The 20,064-nt window shown below is 34.7% G+C and overlaps 1 long non-coding RNA gene across 2 annotated transcripts in view; it reads right to left on the bottom strand.

Moving 5' to 3' along the window:
- Window positions 1-20,064, bottom strand: part of LOC119251701 (uncharacterized) — a 310,608-nt gene that overhangs the window by 144,972 nt on the left and 145,572 nt on the right. For both annotated transcript variants that reach the window (XR_005126584.2, XR_008550830.1), the window contains exon 3: window positions 4,963-5,100. This is a non-coding gene — a long non-coding RNA (uncharacterized LOC119251701). The remainder of the gene's footprint in view (window positions 1-4,962; window positions 5,101-20,064) is intronic.

Below are 20,064 nucleotides of genomic sequence, written 5' to 3' on the forward strand. Positions count from 1 at the left end.
TTATTCTGGGTGGAACTATATGGTAAGTATAGACTGTGACTAGGTGGAGTTCATATGGCAACTTCTTTCAGAAATTACTACCTGAAGCAATATGTTGTAAGAGCAACTTGAATGTTTCAACAAAGACATTTATGGCAATGTTATAACTGGTTGTGAACAGTCACCTCTGGCTAAATACTAAACTCAAAACTTTCCTATACCCAAGGGAACCAAATAAGGGATCCAAAAATAATAATAATAATAACAACAATAATAAATAAAAATAAAAAAGCAACAGGCAACTATAAATCAAACAATTACTCCAATGTCACTTTTAGAATAAGATCATAAGCAGGAAATCCCATTTTTCTGAACTTGATTAGATGAATTTGCTTTATAAATTTACATATCACAGCCATGAAGTATATAAATGTCACAATCAATGTGATAAAACTTGCATATGCATATAGTTTTAAGAAAGTATTCATTTGGGGGTATAAGCTTATTTGTTAACAAAATATAAAAAATACATATTCATTTTCAGAAAATGCTATTGAGTAAGTACAAGGGAATGCTAATAGGAGTTAACAAAAAATAGAAAGCAAAACAATACCCTTAACTTTTCAGAGCACATATTCTTTTTCTATACTATTGATATAGATCTGTGCTCTTTCCTCTTTTTAATTCTCTTGGTTCTCTCTTTCTGGATTTCAACATCCACATTCCATCCATATTTTTAAATGCACAATAATTTTACCACGAAAGAATCAGAAGATTCAAATTCTATATAATTAAGTATATTTTGCATCTTACTGTTCAATTATTAGTTTCACTCAGCACAAATCGCATAGGACTCTCCAGTCATCACCTATTTCACTTTTTACAATCCTGCATAGCTCCTCAACCCATGCTTCCAGATTCCAATTCTTCCTTACTAATTCACTGTTTCTCTACCACACTTCTCATGATCAGTCAGCTAGATTAAACAAGATTTGCCTCATCCTATTGACAATGTAATACGCAAAACTGTTTTTAATCCCATCCACACTAAAAGCAGACATGACCATGAAAATATACACTACAATACTAAGTGGAGTATAATTCACAGAAGGCACTGGCTGATGCTCTCTGAATCCACCAGCCTGTTCCTGCTGAGACGACACTTCTCATTGGTAGTCCAGCCAATGACAAGCCATGGGAATGCTGAGGCCAGCCATAACTTTCTTATAACTCTGCTGCAGTCTAAGACTGTTCCAAGCAACTCTTCTTTTTTCTTTCTTGCACGCTGCATTGTGATCTCACAATTCTCCCCACCACCTCTCAACATCCTTCCCTTTTTCCCTGATGGGTCCTCCCTGAATAAATCTCTTGCCTGTCTATTATACATCCCATTCTGGAGTGTGTTTCTCAGGAGACTCAGTCCTGTGCATCTCCAGCTCCATAGCCAGGCTTTCTCTCTCTCTCAGTCCCACCCAGTTCAGCAGGCCTAGCAATAGCCCATATGAAGTTTCAATTTCCTATTACCAAGTAGTTATGACACAAGCAATTTGCCCACATTGGATAACTCAGCATTGTTAAATAAATCCCTAATGAAAATTCATTCTATTTGCTTGCCCCCAAAATTATACAGACTAATGTGAGGTTTTCAGAATAAGATTGAAATTTGTTCAAGAGGCACATATTGATTCAGGGAAGGTTATTACTTTTATTTTCAGTTATACTTAAGAAATTGAGCACATACTGTATCAGGTTCTATTCTAGGCACTAAAGATAGTACATTGAGAAAAATCCTTACCCTCATGGGAGACTGAAATATAAATGGTGATCTCATAACCAGAGTATTTGTACTCAAACACATAACAGAGTATTTGTACTCAAACACAGCTTTCTTACCACAGCGTGAGTAACTCTCCACAAACATATAAGCAAAAGAAACCACACAAAAAGAGTAATGCTATAGGATTCCATTTATATATGGTTAAAGAATCAGCCCAAATAATAGAAATCATAACCAACATTTCCTCAACAGGGGAGAGTGGATGAATATTGTCTGGAAAGGGGCACAAAGATTAACAGCAATGTTCTTAATCCCTATTGGCATTACCCAGTATACACATTTGTCAGGATCTATTAAATTTCATACTTGAGAGCTGAAACATTTTACCACATGTAATTATATTTCAAAGAAGAAAAAGTGATGGGCCTCTGGGGTTAAAGACACAGCGCTATCAAGCTATGCCAGCCACTGCAACGTTAGCCAGAGAGCTAACCCACACGCTGCAGAAGACCTCTCCTGTCTCATCCGCTGCTCCCCTCAGCAGTGTATTTCAGTAGATCTGCCTGTTCTGCTCCCCACCCTGTTTCTGGTGAATCCTCTCACCCCCTGCACCTCTGGCCCAGTTCTTGTATGCAATAAACCTTTAAAAAAAATTGATTTTGCAAATTTCTGTTTTTATCACCACATTCATTCCATTTATTGAGGGCTTCAATAGCATCTTTTTTTTTTTTTTTTTGCCATGAGGTTGGACGTTTATTTTTTTTTATAATAAATTTTATTTTTATATTCCCCCATACAACTGCCCATGCCCCATTCTGACCCCAATCCCTCCCCTCCCGCCCCCCACCCCCAAAAAGTGTCTCTGGTTCATAGTTTTTTGTTGATTTTGATTTTCACTTTCTTATAGTTATTCATTTTCCTGATCCCTTATTTAAGTTTTCTAGATTCCTGCTGTGAGACCATCCGGTATTTTTCTTTTTCTTTTTGGCTTATTTCGCTGAGCATGATCCCTTCCAGCGCCATCCATGTTGCTGTAAATTGCATGTGTTTATCTTTTTTGAATGCTGAGTAATATTCCATGGTATATATGTACCACATCTTCTTGATCCAGTCATCTGTTTTTGGGCATTTGGTCTGTTTCCAAAGCTTAGCTATTGTAAATAGTGCTGAATAGCATCTTATTTTTTATATTATTTGTGTTACCTATTTTTTTGTACTTTTTAATATTTTCTCCTTGACAGATAAGACAAAAGGAAAACAGAATCCTGGCATTGGATTCTCTTTAGCACTGGTTAACTTGTCTACATGCCACATATCTAGAAGCCAGATGATTTCACTTCTGTTGATTATATTATACCAAATTCAGTTTTAAACCAGCCTTGCCCTTCATACTTTTAAATTTCGCCCCTTACCAACCATTTTCTCAAACTTCTTTTTGCTTTAGTCTCTAGCTTTTCTAACTCTATTTCATTATTATGTCTTTTTTTTTTGGTTCCAGTTTATGCAGACACATTTGTTTAGTTTCATAATTCTAGGTATAATAAACATCAGTTTAATTTAGGTTTCCTCTCTTTTCCTCTCCAATTGTGATGATCACTGTATTTAGCTGTTTTTAGTCAGTTGGTCATACTCAGTTTCTCCCTTCTCAAATCTGCTTCCCAAGTAAACAACTATTTTGCTTTTATGATTGCAAGATGTGCAGTTATGTTCCCATTACTTCCCCATTATACACCTGCTCTTTTTTATTAGTTTGAAGTAAGAGTAGAATAATATTTCCCTCAATATGTATACATTTTTGCTCTTAAATGAAAATCCCAACACATACTCTGCTTTAACAGAACTTTTCCTCTAAATATAAAAGCAACAGTGTTGCTGATTTTCAACTACATCTTGCCTCAATACCACCATCATTCATGTCTTCCCATTGAGTAAGCAAGCTAGAATTTATGTCCTCACAAATACATCTGTTTTTCCTTTCTTTTTATATAGAGAGAATATTCCAATATTATTTTAATATTCATAATTGGACAGCCTTCTTAACACTCAGTTTCTGTCACTATTAAATCACTTTTCCTAAAGAAGTTAGAAAGGAACATATTCAAGAACAATACATTCATTTTATTAATGGACCCTGTTTCAATCTGATAGATGAAAATCATACTTGCTCATTTATTTCTTCCAAACTTATTTCAAATGCATATGTACAAGAATAAAAAGAGCTAAAAGTTTAATCCAATATAATTACAAGTAGTTCAGGAACAAACAAGTTAAACATAGTTTTGAATTGTAAAGTTCTGACACTATGATATAAAATTTTGAAGTAGTATAGATACAGAAACTTTCTAAGCATTGAAAGCATCTTTTTAAGTTTAAATTATATAAAATTAATTACTCCTATTTTGAAATACACATACATACACAAACATTTAATTTCTAATTTTTGGAAAGATGGAGAAGAATTGATTATGAGAAAGGAAAATATTACTATTGAGTAATAAATCCCCCAGAGAATGAAACATAACAGTTTATTTTCTTTTCTGTCAATCTCCTTATCAGTTCATACTATGTCTGCTTTGAAAGTTCTTGTTGCCCCTGTTACTCTCTGGGGTCCTTTTTCTCAGACAGGGAATGTATTTATGTTGTGTAGAGGAAAGCTTTAGACCCCAGAACCCTTGTCCTAGTCAGCTTGGGTTTCTTTAACAAAATACAACAGATGTTTTGACTTAAACAACAGACATTTCTTTTCTCACAGATCTAGAAGTAGGAAAGTGCAAGAACAGGTTTCCTGCATGGTCAGGTTCTTGGTGAGGACCTCTTCCAGGCTGGTCGATGGCTGCCTTCACACTGTGTTCTCACATGGCAGGGAGAAAAAACACTGGGTATTTTTTCCTCATCTTCAGGGGCACTAACCCACCATGGGAGTTCAACCCTCACAACCTCATCTGAACCCAAATTACCCCAGAGGGTCCATCTCCTAATAACATATTTATTGGAGGTTAGGGTTTTAACCTTCTGAAATGACTTCCAAAAACAGAATGTGCTCAAAGACTGAATGTTGAGTTGGGAATCTGGGGGGTTGTGGGGGTAGGAGAACAACACACAAACATTTTTTCATAACATCCCTCAATTATTAGAAATCTAGAAACAATTAGCTTGAATAAATAGCTTACAACCTCTTATGAACTTAAGTATGTTGTCATTCTCACCATGTTAGATATTCTCCAAGAGCTTCTCCTTTCTATTCCCCTCCCCTGCTCTGTGGCCCCAGAGAGTTGGAAGTATGGACTGCGTCTAGTGTAGCCCTCTACTCTGTCTTCTAGTTGTGTTTGGACAGCTGGAGGCACCTGCAGGAGATCAAACAGGAGGAAAATCAATCTGGGTTTTATTCTTTAAAGGCCCACCAATAGTTATATTTATCTTCCAAAGACCACAGGCAGGCAGCTTCTGGCTTCTGGTCACCAGAGCATTTCCTTGCCTTTCAGGCCTATGCTTAGCAATAATCCCCGTTGCTGGTTACCCTTACTCATTTCACACCTTTGAAAATGGTCTCTCATTTCTTAATGACCCACCCATCTTTTCCTAAGATACTGACTACATGCATATTCCCTATCTTCTTTCTCCATCTTACCAAAGACCCCCTCCTATTTGCTTTGTGAGTCCAGATCCCAGGGGATTCAGGGTAAGAGCCAAATCACAAGAAAAGGTCAAAGGCAGGAAACCCCATTCTGCCACATGGAGTGAATTGTATGAGTGATAAATCCAAGTCAAACTATAAACAGAGGCCTATATATGGAGGGACATTGTCAAGAATTGAAATTTTACCATATTTGGCTTGAAATGATGAAAATCCTATCCTCAGTTAAAGCTCTGCTACTCAGCTGCCAAATCAAACACTGCAGTATACTTACCAACTTGCATTATCCTTGTAACATTTAAAATGCAACATTTTTTTTGAAATTTTGCATACTATCATGTAGACATAACGGGTTTAACTTGAAAATATTTTAAGGTGCTTTTACTATCTTGATGAGGAAACACTTAGATATGGTGAAAACCACTCTGAGGGAAAATAGCAAGAGCCTTCTCAGAAGATTCTTGAAAGGCAGACTTGGTTCACATGTGCTCAGAGATTGGATAGCTGTTATTCTATTCGTTCCTTCACCCTCCTCCAACATCATATTTTTTCAGATAAATTCAGGGCCAAAATTAGTATAATGGACACTATCAGAGTGGAAAGCAAGTTACAAAAAGAGAAGCTTATAAGTTGGAACGTACTTTACCTTATACTGCCATAATGTCCTTCACTTTATTATTTTTGCTCAATACCCCTGTCCCTCTATAAATTCACAGGTTGACATGTTGACATGTAAAATGTTTTATTTTCCACAGTTTAAATAGCTGCAAAGTATGTGTAATCCAGAATAGTACAAATACTAACAACACTGTTTTTAGTGTACCCAGTGGAATATAATCATCACATCAATTTGATGCCATCATTATTTTATAATTTATGAATAAATACATGAGAAGTCTTTTTTCAATTGTCAAAAACATTACTTTGTCATTTTCTTCTTAAAATTATTATTCCTCCCTGGTGGTGCAAGGGGTTAAGAAGCAGCACTGTGAAACTATCTGCAGCCTCTGTAGCACGAGTTAGATCCCCAGCCAGGGAGCTACCCACATGGCTCAGCAGACCTCTCCCATCTGGCCAGTTGCTCCCCTCAGCACTGTATTTCAGTCAATTCACCTGTTCTGTTCCCCGCTCTGTCTCTGGTGAGTCTGCTCACCCCCTGCACCTCTGGCCTGTACCCTAGTTCTTGTATTCATAAATAAATAAATCTTTTAAAAAATTATTATTCCATGTGACTTCCTTTATAGTGTCTACAAATACAAATTAAGGTAATAATTTTATGTTTGAAAGTATTTTTGAACATCAGCATATTTCTTTACTACAAACATATGTCCATACACTGAAATTAATTTTTATTACTGGCAATTTTAAACATCTAAGAATAATAGGTTTTCTTCTGGAATGATTTATTAGTAAATAACAACACATAACAATGACTATTAAAGTACTGGTTGTATGTAATTGATCAAAATAATGTAAATATTTCACAAATTTTTTGTAATTATTAAAGATAAAATGAAATACATATTGGAAATGTTTATCATAGTTAGGAGGGTTATGGGTATTGTGTATATCTCCTTGAGTGGAGAAGACTTTGCTAACAGCAGTATTTTGAGGCCTTTTCCCAACCCTTCCTTTCCTGGAGGCTTTTACAACACTACTTTTCCTCACATACTCCTTAATAAGCCTCCAAATATCCACCAGTAGAATCTACAGATGAGATTCTACTTGTCCTATGTATAGTGATGAGAAAACACCCTCACAGAGCTCATGAAACAGCAGCACAGGACCCCTGTGCAACATCCTCTCCTCTACAGGGGAATTGTCCCAATCCCCTCATCTTTGGGGCGCTATTTTACTTGGTCAGCAAGCTCTGCCACGCTATGAATTTAAAAAATTAATTTGGGAAAAAAGTCCAATTACCCAATACTTGTTGAAATCTATTCTTTGTGTATATTGGTTCAGCTATTTTCTTTTCTTTGTTAAGAAATCGTTAAGATGATTTAAGCCAGCCTAGCAAAAGTGAGTAATTGACAGAACCAGTCAATTGATATAATCCTATTGAGTCTAAACTGCATGCTCTGCTTTGTATTGGATCTTCATAGTGCCTCAAAATTAAAAAAGAGAAATAGAGCTTATCTTCTGAGAATTATAGTCTTCCTAGATAAAATATACATTGCCCCCAGAAAAGATGTACTAATAAGTCTATATATTACAACTTGACTGCTACATGAAAAATCCAGGGGAAAGACATAAGCAATGGAATATTAATAACATGAAATGAATTAAGAACTTTCACAATGGAGAAAATATTTCAGGATAAAAGGATTCAAATTTATATTTTAGATATCCAGTATTTCCCCTGTTGGCATAAAAATAGATAGATAGATAGATAGATAGATAGATAGATAGATGGTTAGATAGATAGATAGATTTATAAGATATATACACACATTCTAGACAAATTAAATTTATAATTAGTGATTAGAAAAATGTAAATCAATGAATACTATATTCTGAAAGTTTATGTCCCTCCAAAATTCATAAGTTGAAATCCTAATCCCCAATACAATGGTTTTAGAGGGGCATTTGGAAGATTCTTGGGTTTTGAGGTCTTCGCCTCATTAATAGGATAAGTGTTCCTATAAAAGAGACTCCACCCAGCTCGCTCATCCCTTCTTTTTTTTTAAATTTATTTATTTAGTTATACAAGCACTGGGAACAGTCAGAAGCGCAGGAGGGTGAGAGAATTCACCAGAGCCAGAGCGGGGAGCAGAGCAGGCAGACTGACGAAGTACACTGCTGAGGGGAGCAGCGGGGTGGCAGGAGAGGTCTGTGCGCCATGTGGGACCCTTGCCTGCGGCCAGGGAACAAACTGGCGCTGCAGAGGCTGCGGGCAGCTTCTCAACCCAGCGCTCAACCGCTGCGCCACTGGGAAGGCCCTCGCTCATCCCTTCTATGTAAGGATGCAACCAAAAGATGACCAGGTATGAACCAGGAAGCCCTCAGTAAATAGTGAATCTGCTGGATGTTGTTTATAAAGAAAATGTGGTTTATAAACAAACTATCCACCCTATGGTATTTTCCTATAGCAGCCCAAAAAGTCTAAGACAAGTAGGTACCGCTTATCATACACTAGGATGATTATATTTTTAAAAGTAATAAATTACAAGTGTTAATGGGAATGTGAAGAAACTGGAACACTCACACATGGCCAGTGGGAATGTAAAGTGGTATAGTATCTTTTCAAAAAAGTTTGGCAGTCCCTCAAAAGACTGAACATAGTTATTATAACCCAGCAATCCCACCTCTAGGTATCTATGCAAGAGAAATGAAAAAAAATTGTCTCTTCAAAAACATTACAAAATGTTCATAAAGGCATTATTAATTATAATCAAAGAGTGTAAGCAAACCAAATGTCCATCAACTAATGAACAAATAATATCACTAAAAGGGATTATTATTCAGTAATAAAAAATGAAGTACTGATTTATGATGCAGCATGGATAATCATGGTACGCTAAGTGAAAAAAAAATTACAAAACGTCACATATTTTATGAATTCCCAGAATAGACAAATTGGGGTCGTGATGATAGTTACACAATTATGTGAACAAACCAAAACCACTAAATTGTATACTTTAAATTTATAAATACTATTGTATACGAAATATAGCTCATAAAGTTATAATTTGTTGAAAATGAATCCTAAAAGAGCATCTAAATTTTCCATATGGATTTCATCTTTCATTTAAACCATTCTACCAAATCATGAAAAGTACATGTATTTCTTTCTGCTCTTTTAGTCCAGTGTTTTCTGAAACACTTCTGAGTTATTTGAGCCAAACCTGCAGCCATGTGGGTGGCCCCTTCCCTGACCAGTGGTCAGGGTCAGCCCACTCCCCTTGCAGAGGCATGAGGCACTCCCATTCACTGGGAACATTGTCCACCTGTTTTCCCTTCTTTGCTTCATTGTTGAAGAGCTAGCAAAGTCCAGACTATTAAACTCCAAAGACTTTAGGAATTATTCCAGCCTCTTCATGTTAGCAATCAAAAAAGGCAATGGAGAATAATTCTCAACTATAGTTGGCTCACAATTTAGTTTTCATCTACCTTTGAAATAATTTATGTGTTTTTCTTCATAGACTGAAATTAATTCCATTTTTCATGCAATATCACCAGCACTTGCAGAGTATAACACTCTTGCTGAATAGAGGGCTGAAAGAAAATAGCAAAAAGCTGAGGCATCTCTAGAATTCAGAGAAAAGAAACAGCAAGATTGAATATTTGTTTTAGAATGATCATTAAATGTGTAATGCATAAGCAGATAATGAAAGGTTCATGGTTTTTATCTTCCAAATAAAATGCATTCATTTTCCAGTTAATGCTTCCAGAACTGTAACCAATACCTCACTTACGTCGAATATATCTATATGTCGAATACATACATATTCACACACAGTAGAGCCTTTCATATAAGCAAACACACTTTAAGTACATTATTAAAAGATTCCTTTCAAATCAGTGTGATATCTCAAGCTTGAGAACCAGGGTTAATTAATTCCCTATCCATTTACCTGATAGGAGCAGGAAGAAACTGACATGGGTCTTGGATCAAAATTCAAGAGACAGGTTTAAGTCCTAGACTTAACATTTAATAACCATGAAACTTTGCCAAATCTATGAACTTCTTCAGTCTCAGTTTCTTTTTCTCTGATATGGATATAATAACAATTGCCCTGCCCAACTCAGACGATTGTTCTTAGGAGCAAAAATATGGAGAATGCAGAAAAATATTTAAAATATTACAAAGTATGACTTGTGAAAATAGGACCATATGAGGCTCCTCCCTTTCTTTGAATCACCTTCTTATCTGCAAACATTGACCCTGTGAGGAGATTAAAGCATAGTAAAATGCTTTCTCAAGCATTTTATTGCATTGTTATGTCATTATGGTTTTTACAGTGAAGAACTCAGCATAAGAGAAGTCAAGCGATAACCAAAGTTACACAGCTAGTGATTTTTAGAACAGGAATTAAAACTTAGCCCTAAACTCATGGTTTTTACTGTGTGATACTCTTGGGGAGAATTTTCCTTTTCTTGAACTCCAATGTCTTCAAATTTCAGTGTCTACCATGTCCATGTCTACCATGTCTACTAGTGTCTAACCATCTATAGCTCTGGAAATGGAGGGAGACTGAAAACTTGTTGAACTCAATAGCAATAAGCCCCAATTTTCCGACCATAGTCTCTGTCTTCACTGGTCGTGATGTAATTATTAATAGTGCCCTCTTTCTACTCGCAGAAATGTTTTGCAAGGAGAGGGGCAAGGGGACAGGGAGGGGCAAGAGCAAGGTGAGGAGGGAGTACAGTGAACTATGTGGTTGACTATGGATGTCTTGGTGGTGGGTGCTATGTGGTGACAACACCTGAGGGGGGAGATCCTATACTTTCAATATATATATAAACAATGCTTTAAACTAATATGATAGCAACAATAAAATAAACATCAAAAAATAATTTTTAAATTGGATATGTAACATATTCAGAGAAAAATAATCCATTCATTTACAATAGGATATTTTTAAAAAGAGTTAAAGCAAGATGTCTCCTCTAATACTTCATATTATCCCTTCCCCAGAAGCCAATAGAGTGGATAAGAATGTATTTTCCACTCCCCAAAGGGACATTTTAATTAGATTGATTTTTTGGTGTCTGTGTGTCCCTATGAGTCTATATTTTCCAAGTGAGCCACCCCTTGGAAAGAATCAGTCTCAAAACAGTACTTGATTTTACTTTTCCTCTATTTCTTGATTTTAAAGTAAACAGGAATCTGTCACCTTTTATAGCTTATCACTTGACATTGCCAACCTTAATATTTTCTTCTTTTCTTACTGAATCATCTATATTTGTAATTGCTTTTCTATTTAGAATCAACATTATGTGCACATAGTAAAGGTATGGCAAAAGTGGGACTCTCATTCACAGCAGGAGTATAAATAAGTATGCCACTTTGTAAGGTGGAAGTATTTACTATAATCAAACTTATATTTACTCTTTAGTGAATCTTCTCTTAGACATAAACCAAACAAAAATGTACACACATATGTGCACCAAAAGACATAATAAGAAATCTTCATAGCAGTATTATTCATAGCAGATACTAACAGAAAACAACTCACCAATTTATCAACATTAGAATAGATAAATTGCAGTTTATTCATAAAATGAAAAAAACACCCTGGAATGAAATGAAAATGAAGATACTCCTGTTTACAACATGGATGTGAATGAAATGAATTGGATTCCAAAAATTTTATTGGAATTCAAAAAAGTTTTTTGTATTTAAGAAAGATTTATATGTATGATTCCCTATATGTGAAATTTTAAACAGACAAGTCTAATGCATCTTGTTAAAGTTCAGGATCATAGTTACTTTAGGTGACAGGATGAGGGTGGTAGAGAGACTGGCATAAGACAGACTCCTGAGATCTGGTGTTTTCTTTCTTTTTTTCCTTTTTTTCTTTTTTTAAAGATTTATTTATTTATGCATACAAGTGCTGGGGTATAGGCCAGAGATGCAGGGGGTGAGAAGACTCACCAGAGACAGAGTGGGGAACAGAACAGGCAGACTGACTAAAACACACTGCTAAGGGAAGCAGCGGGTGAGACAGGAGAGGTCTGTTTCTCCATGTGGGTTGCAACCTGGCCAGCCGTGCTGCAGAGGCTGCGATTGCTTCATAGTGCAGTGCTTAACCCCTTGCACCACCAGGGAAGTCCTGGTGTTTTATTTCTTGATCTGAGTAGAGGTGATAGGATGAATCTTCCTTGTGATAACTCACTGACATATATATTTATTATTTGGTCACTTTAATTGACATATGTGAATACATATACACTTAGAGTATTCATTATAATATTCTTAAAAGATCCTTGACCATTGTGTAGAGAAAGCAATTTCTAGAAGCAAAGTCACTGTGAAATGGAATGGAAGCAGAACCACAGTGAAGCATATTGGGATGATTCAGGTGAGATGTGAACTTGACAGGTGGGGAGTGAAAATGAAAGAAAGTGAAAGCATTAGTTTTGGAGTTAGAACTAACAAAGCAAATGGGGAAGGAAACAAGGAGGCAAATAGAGGAATTAAAGCTGACTCCAGATTTTCAATTTGACCAATTGTATGACAAGAATAACCAGAAGGTCAGACTTAATAGTAAATATCAAGAGATAAATTTATGGACATATAAAATTTGAAATATCAAAGCTGCCAGCAAAACATAAGAATTCGAAGCTTAGAAAAAGGCTTCAAGTCATCAGCATATAGATGTTATTTACAATCATTGTATTGGAATGTTTCATAACTCAGTTCCCAACTCTGCCTTATTTCATATTTTATTAGTGCTTATAGATAAATGTATAAGTAAATTTAAATATTAACAGTAAAGTAATATACTGAGAACTGTCAATGAACAGAAACTCAAAGCATCACACAATTTAATAGGGATAATATAGCCACTTTTTAGGTTAAAATCATCAATTATATACTTTGCAGTATGACCTAGCCAAATTACATATAAGTACAAAATATTTAGAGATGTTTCAATATCCAATGGGATTAATTTGAATTACCAATAGGCTAAAGAAGCAAAAATAAACAAACCAACAGGAGAGCAATAAAAAGAAGATAATATAGTATTGTTGCTTTACGCTATAATGCTCATATATATGAGTTTAAATGTGATTTTGGAGATACAAAACAGGTGCAGAGAAAAAGAAAACTACTAGATGCATTTGGAAATAGTGATATGTGAAGAACATCTAAGAAAATCAATCTATTTAGCCATGGACGGGGTTGGTGCTTAAAAACTACCTTCAAACACTTGCAGGACTGACATTCATACATTTTTTTAATGCCAGAAGACAGAGATGGATGGATGGATGGATGGATGGATTTTCAGATAGATCCTGGAAAAAAATAATGAAGAATTTTCTAACAACTATATTTAGGTTCTTTATAAAATAATTCTCCATTACTAAATAATCCAACAAAGCTTATGTGACTATGTGACCACTTAAGAAAATTCATTGATGGGTAATCACTGGTCTAGAACTTCTAAAGTTCCTCCCAGCTGGACAAAAAATGAGGTAAAGGGAAACAGTTCTATCACGGAAATGCTTTGCTTGCCAGGAAAAAACAAAGCAACAAGAGAACACCAAAGAAACTTAGGGAAAATAACATTCATGGCAGAGGTATGGGTTTCTAAAGGAAGTTTTAATACCCTAAAACATCTTCCTACATCTAAAAGGACCTTAACTGCATTTTATCCTTTTCCTAAAGGATAGTCCAACTCTGATAAGATAAATCAGCATTGAAATTCAAAAAAGTTTATAGTTACAAATAAATTTAAACCAGTCATTGTCACCCCTGTTTCTTCTTTTATGCTATATATGTAAATGAAAAAAGATTTGCAACATATACACAATGAAATCGGACATGATTTTACAAAATGATAAAATAATAACTCTATTTTTTGGACCAAACATTTAGCTATTTGTGTTCTACTCCTTCAGAAATACTTTGCTTTCATAGTAAGAGTCTTCAGAACCAAGTAATCTGAGTAATATGCCCTTTACAGCTACATTCTGCAAATTCTACTATTTCCAAATAAAGTAGTATGCTGTTTCATAGGACCACAGTGTTTTACTATCTAAGTTTATTTTCAGTGACCTGTTTATCTAATAACTTCCAATGACCACAATAATTTTTAAAAAGGAAAACAGCATACTGGTTACTAAAATTTGTAATTATATGAGTGTATATAAACTGATAATAAGTGACAAGCAAAATTCTTATATTCATTCTCTATTATGAAGGAGAAAATAGTACACTCTATTTGGTAAATAATTATTGTCATTTTCATTATAATTTTCCAAAAGTAAGATGATGGCATAAATATAAATGTTATGGGAAGCAGTGCATATTTTAATAAAAAGTTTGTTATTTCTTTATAGGTTAACAAGATGAGAATGTTCTGAATGCCTCCAAAGCATTCCTCTCCATTTATTTTTTAAGAAAATACAAACATCTATTAAAATTGCTTTTGAAATAAAGGATTTGTGCATCTACAATTCTTTAACTAGAGAAAAAAATACCTCATTCAGACACCCAAAATGTCAGTAGTTCTATTTATAAAGTATTTAATAGAATAATTTATCTATATCTATCTTTAGGTCCAATACCCTTGCTCTAAACAAGAAATCTAATAGTAAATAAGGAACTGCCATACTGTGAGACCCTAATTAGGATTTAGTGGCCCAGAAAGAGTGGATACAGACACTGAAATGGCCTAATTTATTTTAAGCCTTCATGTAGTATAGAAATCTGCCTGACAGTTTGTATAACCATGAACAGAAATAGAAAAACATTCTTTTAGTAACTTCTCTGGAAACAAAATTCTTCCCAAATAGCTATTGATAAGAAAATATAATCTAAAAATTCTCTACCCAGCCCTTTGGCAGCATCCCAGTGTTCTGCTCTATGGAGCTAGAGTCTCTTTGCTCTTAACTCCTGGATGACTCTGTCAAGCATTAAAGGTCACACAATAGTCACCAAAACATTAATTACAAGAACCAGGTGGAAGGCATTCTATATTTTTGTCCTTATTTTTCTATTAGAAATATGCAGTAAGGCAAAAACATTTAAAAAATAAATCTTTTTATATCCTTATTGGTGACTTATGTAGAAAAGCTATATTAATTTTTTAATTGGTATTAACTCTGAGTGAAAGTAAAATAACATTTGTAAAAGAAAAAATATTAGAGAAAAATGAAGTCTTCAAATTAAACCATAATAATTTTTTTCTGTCCAAAACAAAATCCTAAATTGAGAAAACAACCTCTAGATCTGTTGTCCTAATAACTGGGAATCATACCGTGCCCATTTCAGTTGGTATCTGGAAAACATTTGACTATATGCAGTTTTGCAGTAATGTGTTCCCAAATGATGACAGAGGAAGCTGTACTTACTAAGAGTTTAAACTAATAGATAGTGCTCACTAAAAGTTAATCAGTGTCTATCTCATGTTCTAGAAAGAGAAAATATCAAATTCCTATGGATGTTTCTTATTTATATACAGTATAAATGAACGGTAGTTTCTACAATACTGTACTTATGGAAACAGGATAAAGTAAATCTAAAGTTAATTGTCATACATTGTTTTGAATGAGAATGGAATAACCTATCCTATCAACTCTCACAGTGAATATAGACTTTTAAGAGTGTACCTTCGTCCCTGCCTATTTCTAATAGTTAAGTATTCCCAAACAAAATTTAATTCTGGAAATTCTTACTTATGAAAAGAGGTTTTTGACCAGAGGAGGTGCTAGCTGAAACAGCCAGAAGATTGAACTGGCACCAGTTACAATAAACTACTGTACCTTAATATTAAACTAAAAATTCCCTGATTCACTGGTATAAGGCTAATTTTACCCAGCATATGGACAAAAGGGTAAGTGATAGGTCAAGAAAAAAGAAAAGACAGGCTTTTATTAAATATCATACAACAATCTGGCACTACCACTTCACCAAAGATTATTCAATAACTTTAATAAGAGATGTTTAAAAACTCTGTTTCTTCAAACTTTTTTGTTGGAGCATTAGAGAAGGGATAACTGGAGGGTAGGCAGAGAGGGGAAAGAAGTTAAAAAGATAACTTGATGAAGAAGAGGTAGGGACAAGGAGTTATGCAAAGAATGGTTAATGTAAAACCCCTGGAAACAGAGAGACTGGCTCATATAGGACACTGCAGTTTTTTCCAATTTTCTTAGGCTTTGTATTTGCTTACTGTAAGCAAGCCTGAGAAAAGATGTTTAACCCCTTAGCAAGCAACCACCTTGTTGTTTTGCTAATTTTGAAAATGTATTCAGTTGCTAAAGAGTGTTAAAAGTTTACTAAATTTCAGTAAGATGAAATCAAAAAGTCCCAAATCTATTTTTCTTGCTATCCCTCAGTTAGCACCAGCATCGTATTGAAAATTTGCAATTAATCTGTATTAGGCTCCTCTGAAATTTTTACAGGGAAAATATCCTTAAGTTTAATTTCAAAAACTCCTGGAAATTCTGACAGATTGGTATTATAATTCTAAAATTAATATTTTACTTTTTGATTGCTTGACCATTGATTTACAGTACTACATAATATGTAGGAGTATAGCTTCTCACCTGAACAGTTGTATGTAGTGTAGTGTCATACTTAAATTAATATAGAAGTAAAACGCTTACTATTTGTAGATGATATGATAATATAATAGGAAACCCTAAAGACTCCACTAAGAAATTATTAGAAACAGTACAGGAAGATGGCAGGGTATAAAACATCTGCTGTGTTAATGAATTACAAGAAAGAGAAAATTTTTAAATCTCATTTATGATCACATCAAGAAAGATAAATATATAGGAACTTAAAGGAATAAAAGATGTATACACTGAAAACTATGTGACATTATTAAATGGAGTAGAAGAAGATACAAAGAAATGGAAAGCTATCTGGTACTCATGGAATGGAAAAATTCAACATTGTGAAAATGGCCTTCTTACCTAAAGCAACATACAGATTCAATGTAAGCCATCAAAAATTAAAATTCCGGGGCCTCCCCGGTGGCGCAGCAGTTGAGCGCTGGGTTGCGAAGGTGCCTGCAGCCTCCACAGAGCCAGTTGGATCCCCAGCTGCTCCCCGGCTACCGGAGGAGGGTCCCACATGGCACGCAGACCTCTCTTGCCACCCGCTGCTCCCCTCAGCAGTGTACCTCAGTCCTTCTGCCTGCTCTGCTCCCTGCTCTGGCTCTGGTGAATTCTCTCACCCTCCCGTGCTTCTGACTGTACCCAGAGCTTGTATAAATAAATAAATAAATCTTTAAAAATAAATAAATAAATAAATAAATAAATATTCCAAAAAAACTTTTCAAGGAAATACAACAAACAATACTAAAATTGCTATGGTACCACAAAAGAGTCTAAATAGTCAAAGCAATTCTGAGAGTAGTAAGAAGAAAAATGAAGTATCATGCTCCTTGACTTCAAACTATACCACAAAGCAATAGTAATCAAAACAGTATGATCTGGGACTAGAAAAAGACACACTGATCAATGGAATAAAATTGAGAACGAGAAATAAACCCACATATATATGTACCATTAATATATGACAAAGAAGCCAAATACATACACAACAGAGTAAGGAATGTCTATTTAACAAATGGTTTGGGAAAACTGAATAGTCATATGCAAAGGAATGAAACTAGATCACCATCTGACAGCACTCACAAAAATTAATTTGAAATGGAACAAAGACTTGGATTTAAGGCCTGAAACCACAAAGGTCATAGATGAAAACACAAATGATATGCTCCTTGACATCAGCCTTAGAAATGCCTTTGGGCTCTCAACTCCAGTAGCAAGGGAAACAAAAGTAAACATAAATAATTGGGGCTACAAAAAGTAAAATAACTTGTGTGCAATGAAGAAACCACCACAAAAACAAAATAGTAATCTACTGATTATGAAAAAATATTGTCACACCATATAACCAATGAAATTAATTTCAAAAAATATAAAGAATTCATACAACTGAGATTGATCTTAAGTATGCATTTACAAATGGACAGTAAACTTAATCTTTCCCATTCACATAAAAACTGTTTCAACAATGTCTTATCCAATGATTCTCAGGCCAAGGAATGAAGGGAAAGGTGATTTGGGCCCCCAGGGGATATTTGGCAATGTCCAGAAACATTTTTGGTTGCCATGACTGGATAGTGTTGTTGCTATATAGTGGGTAGGAGCCAAGGATGTTGCTAAACACCCTGCAATGCACAGGACAGTCCCCACAACAAAGAATGATCTAGCCCCAAATGTCATTCATGTCAAGACTGAGAAACCCTGATCTAACCCAAATGCTTTAGATATAATTCAATCACAATGGTGAAATCAAGAAAACCCTGATCTAACCCGAATGCTTTAGATACAATTTAATCATAATGGTGAAATCAAGATGTTATTATCATTTTCACTGATACCGATTTTTACAAAGGTAATTTGAAAAACAGATATGAGGGAGCAGGGTACAGAATGACACATTTATGATTTGAAAAAAAATATTTTTTGTATTTTTTAATATTTCATTTTATATAATTCTTACATCATTTTTCATCTTTGTACAATGTATGCATTTTCATTTTGGTTATATTCCCCATACAATTGCACCCCCCCTTATTTTGACTCTAGTTCTTCCTCTCCCCATCCCTCCCTAAATTCACCCCCCCCACCCCCACAGTGTATCTCTAGTTTACAGTTGCTTGTTGATTTTGATTATTATTTTGCATTGATTAGTCTTTTTCCTGGTCTCTTATTTAGGTTTTCTAAATTCCTGCTATAAGTGAGACCATCTGGTATTTGAAAAAAAATATTTTTATTCACACAAGCATTCACACATAAAAGAAATCACATACAATTTTCAATGAATCAACCAGAAAATTACCTTCTTTCTTAGACATTATGCTGAGAAAAATGAGGAAAAATGGCTATAAATGATCCTACCACAAATATTACACTATTATCAAGATATCTTTTCTTCAAATATATTAATATAAGATCTGTAAGTCAGTCATCTTGTCAGCAGCTACCATGACAGCCAGAAGATGAATCCACTGATTTGTATGGGTTTATTAGACTTTTTAGTTTCCTTGTTTATAGGGAATTTTGCAAAAATTAAAGAATGATGATTGGAGAGTAATCCTGTGGTGTGGGAGATACTACAGTGTTCTCAAATATTTAGTTCTAATCTACTTCCTCTCTTCCCCTTTTCCTAGTGTGCACTTTGTGAGAACAGGATGACATTTGTTGTGGTAATCACTCTGGTTTAAACTCCTTTAGAATAGTAGCTAACATTTCCTAAGCATTTACTAGTGCTCCTCTCCAAAAAAAATTGCATATATTAAAATGGTGGAATGGGCAAGAGTTTCATCAAAATAAGAACCCAAACCATGGTGGGTGGTGCTCAATAAAAATTTATAGATGAATGGATTTATAATGCTATATATAACAAACTTAGATGGTTTTGTTTAAACTTAGATTTTAGAAATACTTTTTCATAAATATATATCATTTTACAAACGAATGTATAAGCTCTTCATTATGACTATGTTGATTTCTCCTCCTTTTTGGCCTCCTAATCTTACTTTCTAAAAAAATGAGTCATTACTTGTGATAACTATAGCAAATATTGTATTATCCTGCTGGAAATAAATATGCTAGACAAAAAAAGATGAAGAAAGAAACCTGAAAGTCAGATTTTCAGTCTCAGTTTAAGCCCACTCTAGCTATACAGCAGTAACTTTCTTCTTTAGGTGAAACATTTGAAATCTGAGCTTATCATTTTAAGGAAAATAACTCTTTACAAAAAGTCAATTAGCTGTAAACTCTTCCAGTTTCTCATAACTGATATTACAAATTTCCTCAAGGATTAATGTCTGCTTTTCATTTAGATAAACAATTTTGGAGCAGCAACTAGAAAAGTTCCAACTCCCAGAATCAGCCTACTTGGATGAATGAATGGAGGGAGCTGCTCTGCGCCAGCCTGGCTGCAGCCGCCGCTCCACAAGTATAGAAATGGGGTATAGAA

The sequence above is a fragment of the Talpa occidentalis genome, unplaced genomic scaffold (assembly GCF_014898055.3).
Source record: "Talpa occidentalis isolate TD23 unplaced genomic scaffold, MPIMG_talOcc4v2.1, whole genome shotgun sequence".
Lineage (NCBI taxonomy): Eukaryota > Metazoa > Chordata > Mammalia > Eulipotyphla > Talpidae > Talpa > Talpa occidentalis.